General features: G+C 47.5%; 1 long non-coding RNA gene across 1 annotated transcript; it reads right to left on the bottom strand.

The window, feature by feature from the left end:
• Positions 1 to 4,921: 4,921 nt before the first annotated feature.
• LOC137851128 (uncharacterized) lies at positions 4,922 to 6,690 on the bottom strand. The gene is made up of 3 exons (XR_011093027.1): positions 6,574 to 6,690; positions 6,276 to 6,435; positions 4,922 to 5,247 (listed from the first exon to the last, which is right to left on the bottom strand). It is a non-coding gene; the product is annotated as an uncharacterized lncRNA (long non-coding RNA).
• Between the last annotated feature and the right edge of the window lie 658 nt (positions 6,691 to 7,348).

The following is a 7,348-nucleotide window of genomic DNA, read 5'->3' as shown; positions in this document are numbered from 1 at the left end:
GATGAGTACAAACCTCAGCAACTTCTCATCTTTTTTTTTTTTTTTTCTTTTTTTTTCTTCTGGTTGTGCCAGGAGAGACGTGAAACCGCACCAGGAGCCAAAGCTCCTGATCCAAAAGACCCGTGCGGCGGAGTCGCTGCCCTTCAGGCACTTGAGGGGCGGCATTTGGGATGCCATTCCCCTGCCACAGACAATCTGAGGCTTTATGTTTTGTCCCGTGACTGGCGGGAAGTGGCTCCTAAATCGCACGACCCCAAAACACACTCACGTTTTATTCCTCTCTGGACATTATTTCAGCCAAATGGGGAAGAAGTAAGAAAGACAAATGGTTTCTTTTTCTTTCACAACTGAAAGTTTTACTCAAAGCTTCTCAGAAATCAGGCAGCGATGGAAGCACACGAGACTGAGAGGGCTAAGTGGCCCAAAGGGCACAGATGATAATGATGTGCCGTACGCTGGAGGAAAACAATATCCCTTTCTTTAGAGGAAATTGCTCACCACCTTACCGCACGCTGAAATACTGAAAGCACGCGGGCTTGGGTTAGTATCAGGCAGCAGCAGAACGAGCAGCGCTAACCATTTCGGCTACAAAGCCGAGCGCGTCAGAAATACAAGTGCTACAAGGAGCCACCCTGTGGCACCAGCAAGCTAAGGGAGCAGAGGGCAAGTCAGGGTAGACGGGGTTTATTTTTTTTTTCCTTTTCAAAAGTCACGCCAGCAGGAGCCACGCAGGCTGGAACCAGCCCAAGCAGCCACAGTCATGGCAGGGAACGCCTGGGCTGCGGGGCAGAGGGGCAGGGGGGCAGCAAGCTCTGGCACTTGGCCCCGCGGGGACAAAGCCCCCCGGGGGAGGTCCAGCAACAGGGAGTAATGCTCTGTCTGTGCTGGGGAAGCTTGCGGATGTCCTAATGGCATGGGAACAGGGACAAGAGGTGGCTTTCTTGTGGCTGGCTGAAGCAGGCAACTCAGGGCCGTGAAGGAGGAGTCGCGGACATGCCCTGAGCCCGCGTGTCTCTGCGAGCCTCCCGAGCGCTGCCACTTGCTGAGGACAGCAAGAGGACACAAGGGCTGGGCCGCAAGGGCAATAAAAACCTCACTCTCCTCCTCAAATAAGCTCCCCGCTTGGCTCGGTAAGAAGCGAGATTTCTCACCTTTTCCTCTGAATTATGAGGTTCAGTGAGTTGGTGCCCCACCGCCCACCGCAGCCCTCCGGTTCCGAGCACCCCTGGAGAGGAGACACTCGGTTAGAGGGGCAAGGACAGAGAGTTCTTACAGGAACAACTGTGGGGAGCTGACCTGCCCCACAACACCTGCGAGGACATGTGCTCTCGGGCCGTGACGTGAGCTGGCAGTTTCGCCGCCAGCCCCGCTTGCAGCGCGCAGAAGCAGCGCTGAGGGCTCCCGTCCCCATCCCTCATCATATATGAAGGCTGTCACGGTGCCGCCGGCTTCTGACCTTTGTCCTTAATAAACGGGACACATCATATCTCCGAATGAAGTCACACACACCCCGGCGCAAGCATCAGCTGACATAAAAATACGGCAACTCCTCTGCTGAGCCACACAAGCTGCCACCAACATCACTTCCTTCTCCGACGCAAAGTTCAGCTCGAGGGCTCCACCCTGACTCAGAGCCGCCTGTAAAATTGGATCTGACGAGCCGAGAGATCACGTCTCCTCTCTGTGAGCAGGACTTTCCGCCGCAGCTACGTTTCGTTGGAACTTCCTCACGCCCAGCCCGGGGGAGGGAGGGAGCTGGTGAGTGTGGGAAACGCCGCGGCAGTCGCAGAGTTCACCTGCCAAGGAAGTGAGAGGTTGACTTTCACGTTTCCCGTCAGCTTTCCTTCCAGAACGATTTTTTTTCAGACAAGGTACTGAATGACTCGTGCTTTCTACGGGTTGGAGAGCAGGAGCGATTTGTCACTATTATTTTCCCGTCTTTAAACATTCAAGAAGCACCCAGGTGCCAAATTCTAGGGCACGGTCAGAAATACTTACACGAGCAGTGGTCACTTATTTTAAATGGGAAGCAATCTGAAAAAACATAGCCAAACAGGCATTTACCATATCCTTGAAAAATAAACTGGTTATTTTTGCTACTGAGGTTCACCCAAAAAAGGTGTGTTTTAAATAGCTTCTTGAAATTATTACACTAAAAACGCAGAGAGGAATGTGTAGTTTTATAACTTTCCCATCTAGTTTTTGGAAACAATGAAAAAATATTCATTTGCTCATCCAACTCAGCTAGACGTGTTTTTCTCTTATTCTTTTTCTACCCCAAAAGAGGATTCCCTAATATGATGATACTGCTTTCTGGTTAAACTCGGGTCCAGTCCCCTCGCTGCTCGGTAAACCTCTGGCGAGAACTGAGAGGGCTCTGAAGAGAGCATTTGGTGCCTCCTGGCCGCAGAGAGACGGGGTGAAGGAGTCCTGGGCAACCCCCATCGGATGTTTGTCCAACCTGTTCTTAGACACCCTCGAGGAAGCAGATCCCCTAACTTTCTCAGGGGTTGTTCTGGTGTTTCACTACCACAATCTACAAGTGACTCTTGTCAACCTAAAGCATCTTCCACCCTCCTCACAGCCAGTTTGAAACGTCTCCCTCTTACCCACCTCTCCCTCAGCACTCAAAAACCTCTTCTTGCCTTTTGCACATAGTGGAAACTTATCCAAACCCCTCTCAAACCTCTTTTTCAGACTCAGTATACTTAGTTCTTTCAACACATCCTTTTATATTCTACATCTCTTTTTTTTTTTTTTCCTTGCCCTATTCTGAACTTTATTTCTCAGCAGAGAGCATGAAACAGAATGCAATAGGACAGCTGAGGCCTCACCAGCACTTAGTGGAGTCATCTTTACCTCTTACTCTATGACTTACATATGCCACCTATTGATAAATCCTAAGAGAGCATTGTATTTTGCAAAAGCGTTGCGTTGCTTCTTGCTATTTTGCTAGCGATTCCCTACACACCCCGTACAACCCTCTAACTTGTTTTCTCCAAGAAACTGGTGATTGTTTTAATTGAATTTCACTTTTCCGTTTGTTCAGTTCATTTCGATTTCTGAACTGATCATCCGCAGCAGTCACCGTCCGCCCGGGTTTGGTGTAATTTATACATTTCATAAACATGCTCTGCATTACAGCAATCCATACCATCCTTTGTGTTTTCTTACACTGCTTTTATCACAGTAGTATCTCAGTGCATTACCGCAGAGCAATCGGTGACATCTCTTCTGTCCCTCTCCCTCGCAAGAAGGGTGTGCATGGAGAGTTTGGCTTCAGGATATCGGGACATACATAAAACCACCACACATTTGTGTAGAGGAGACAAAAGACATTGTTCCTTCCACTTCGGACCCATTCCTGAGAAAACTGTTTCATATACAGTTACATTTAATGTTTATCATAGACTTCTGTGGCAACAGAGTAGCAATGTTGTCAGCTGTGATCTTCATTTCATTGACAAAGAGTGCTTGAGGAGAAGGGCACAAGCTCCGAGTATGAATCAGTACTGTATGGAAACAGCATCACGGGGAGGACAAGGATAACATGCACACACTGCAGCCCGCATCGGGTACGGTGGGTACAGGGATGCTCAAAGAGTGTGAGATAAATTCAGCAAACATATAAGGACTTTAATTTACTTGTACAATCTTCATAGTTTCTTACAATCCAGCCAAATGCATATTCCTTGCTCAGCACTTCATTGGAAGTAAAGAAACAACCACCTGGCTAAGTAGAGTTTGATCATCAAGGTGCTTAAAACAATACGCTGTTAAATTGCATTTTACAAACATTACATTTAAAATTGAACTTAATAAAGTACACTCTGATGATACCGGCTCACAGATAAAGGAACGCCTCACTCCAGCTGCACACTTCATAGGAGAAATGTTGTATCTGATGCCACGAGATGCTGTGCGCTTGTCATTCTTGCTGACATTATTTGAAAGTAGAGGTGTTCAACAGCGGTAAGTGCCAATCACAGAGAGATAAATCCAGAGTCACAGGTCGCTGTTAAAAGCACCACCACCATCTAACGCCTCATTTTGTATCCCTCCACCCTGCGTCTTTAATGTTGCTGTCTTGCATCTAAAATTTGTCCTACGCTTAGAGAGAAATACCTCAGCTCTGCAGCCCTGAGAGAACTCCCCTGGAAACCCGCCAGAAATTCATCTGCTCTGTGCATAAGTTTGTTTATACTTTGTGTATTGCCGGCACCTTGCACAATCATTATATTACTCGTACATTCTCAGCAGATGAACAGAAATTGCTTATTTCAGTTAAGGCAATAAGCCCTCGTGTCTTCATCCTGTGGTTGCAGAAGAGGGAGGAGATGTGCGTTGCATCCGTAATGCCACAGGTCACACTTAGTAGGCCGCACAGTAAGCATCGCTGTGCCGAGTGGCACAACTTTTAAGCAATGGACCAATTGTTTTCTCTCTGAAAAAAATGCAAGCCAGAACATGCCGTATTTTCAGCACTGAGCACACAGATTATTCCACCGCTTCTCAGAAGGCAGGATTTCACTTGCTCTTATACAACTTAACAGAAAAAAAAAAAATGTAAAGCAGTGACTGGAAGGCAAGAGGTACAGCATTAGCACTAATATACAGCATTAGCACTAAAGTTCACTGTTTAATCTTTGGTGTAGTAGGTTGCCCACGTGACTTTTCAGTCAGAAGGCTGCACGTGCTGTCAGGTCTTTTTCTATTTAATAAATGATCTACCACTTCCATCCTTCGGTCTGTAGGACAGTAAGAAATGTTTATAAGGGAGCTAAAAAGCTCAAACACAATGGCATCCTTACTCTTGCTGACTTCCTAGAAACCAAGTATAAGGATGCATAAAAGCTACTTGTTTTCTTTAGAGATAGGCTTAATTCATAAAGTTACATTTGTTGCTGAATGGTCACCATCAGCAGATGTGCTACATTGTGTACAAGAAACTTCCCCACAACATTTAAATGTCCCTGATTCAATGTAAATAAAGTAGGCATTGCATCTGCCTGGAGCGGCCACCACTTTCTTATACTTGCAGCTCAGTCTCAAAAGCAGGCTGTTCTCAGGGCCTCGACGACAGGGAATTGCAACAGTGTGGAGGGAGGAGCAGGAAAAGGCCCACTTCCACCTGGAGTTGCTTTTTATAAGCCTCCTTGCTGCCAAACAGGCAATCCCAGTGCTTAGGAGGATTGCCCCATGGGAGCCTTTCTGACAAAGACAAAAATACACAGTTTATTCTTGATCCTGAAAAAGAATAAGAGGAGAACCTTCAGAGAAATAAAGACAGGAATCACATGCTTGGTCCAAATACTGGATTTATTTATTTATTTATTTATTTATTTATTTATTTATTTAGTAGTTAATCTTTTGTTTTGTTTTCTGTTTGTTTTGTTGCAAGTCTTCACAGAGATTTAAGGCTAGCAAGCTGCAGATTCCCTAATACCGGGAGCAGCAGCAGGTATCGCAATAAAAGGATCAGTGTAGGTGGGCCTCGAATTTTTGTCAGGCAGAAAATACAATTATACTCAGAAGTTCTCCAGTGCCAAAGACAGCAGCACATCAAACACTTTATACTGTCCTGGGCTTTTTTTTTTTTTTTTTTTTTTTATGTATGTATTTATACAAAGGCACAATGTCATCGAAAGAGTTATCATCAAAGACAGCGAGTCCTTAAACTTTCATACCAATCCCTAGAAATAATCTTTGAAAAACATAGATCTCAACTACACAAGGAAAAAAGAAAAAGTTCTGGAAAAATGATAGGCAATAAGTATTTTTTTAAATCCTTTTTATATCTCCAAGTCTAAATGTCAAAGAATTCCTGTAGCTTAAATGACTGCAAGAACATTAAACCTATCCTTCACCTCAGATCATCAAGTTTTGCTGCACATTTTTTGCCTCTTTAAAACCAAAAACCCAGATCCAGCTTTGAGCAGAAGTCGGACTATTGCTTCACCGTGATTAGATGTAAGCAAAGGTGAGCAAACAGACGGACTCGGGGCCTGACGCTGTCAACATTTGTCCCATCCACCGCGCTTTACCCAACGCCGCTCAGCAGCAACACGCGTGGTAGTTTTTGCAAGATCACGGCCTTGTTTTAGCGTAACACAATCAAGATAATTTTTACAAGGTCAGAAAGTTGGAATAAGAGGAAACAAAATCCAGGCTGGCTGCGCCTGGAATCAATTAAGCTTATGTGCTTTTCAGATGCTGCTGCTTGTCCTGCTATTAAATAGGGGTTTTTTTGACATGTATGTGCTATTGGTGAGTACCTAGAAGCGTGCATTTCATGCATTTCTCCACTTATTTATGCCCACATGAGCCAGGGGAGGTTGAAAACAGCGAAGAGGCGTGTGTCTGCGTGGCTTAAGCGGCTTCACCCTTCTTCCAGCCGGGCTACCTGCCACCAGCCGTGCCTGCGGTGCGCGGTACCTGTCCGAAAAGCAAATTACGGCTATGGGAGATGCCCGAAACACCCCAAGCAGCTGAATTGCTGCTGGTGCCGGCGGGAGCCCTGTCAGGACGGCTGCCTCAGGGACACCCCCCCCAATCGCGGCTGCCCCGGGCTACCTGCGCCCTCCCCCCGTTGCCATGGCGACGGCAGCGCCGAGCCGGGCTGGGCCGGGCCCAGGGGCACGGCGGGGCTCCCCCCTCAGCTCCTCTCCCCCCACCCCACCATTTTTGGCCCCTTTTCACCCCAAAACCTTGCCCGCCCCCTCCCCCCGCCCCGGGCAAGCACCGCCCCTCCCCCCCCCCCAACGGCCACTCCGCTCGTGACGTCACCCCGAGGGCGGGTTTTACCCCGGCGATGATTGACAGCGGCCGGCGGCCAATGGGGAGCGCCGACACCTCACGGGGATTGAGCGGGCAGGGGGCTTCCCCCCCCGTCCTTTTTTTTCCCCCTTTTTTCCCCCTTTTTTTCCATTTTTCTCCCTTTTTTAGATTACTAACCCCCATTTTATACCACACACACACATTGACACCTCGCCCCGAGGAGAGTGGCCTCCGTGCAGGCCGGTGACATGTGCCGCCCCCCTGCCCTCCCTCCCCAAGTCATCCCGCCTCTTCGCCAGGGGCAGAAAAACGAGGTCCTGTCCACAAAGCAAACCAAATAAACTTTTCTGCTTGGTTGTTTTTTTTTTCGTCCAGTGATAGCTATTAAAGGTCTGCCCGAAGTATATTGAACTGGAAGCTCCTTTTCTTGGATCACCCCCCTAGGCACCCACCCACAAAAAGCAGGGAAAGGACAGGGTGGGAGAAGTAACAAGAAGAAAAGTGCGGTACCAAAGATGTGACAAAACTCACAAGAAACAACACGTGGAGCTTTGCTAACTGGAAAGAAAAT

Source organism: Anas acuta, chromosome 2 (assembly GCF_963932015.1).
Source record: "Anas acuta chromosome 2, bAnaAcu1.1, whole genome shotgun sequence".
Classification (NCBI taxonomy): domain Eukaryota; kingdom Metazoa; phylum Chordata; class Aves; order Anseriformes; family Anatidae; genus Anas; species Anas acuta.
This window is presented reverse-complemented; position numbering and strand designations above follow the sequence as displayed.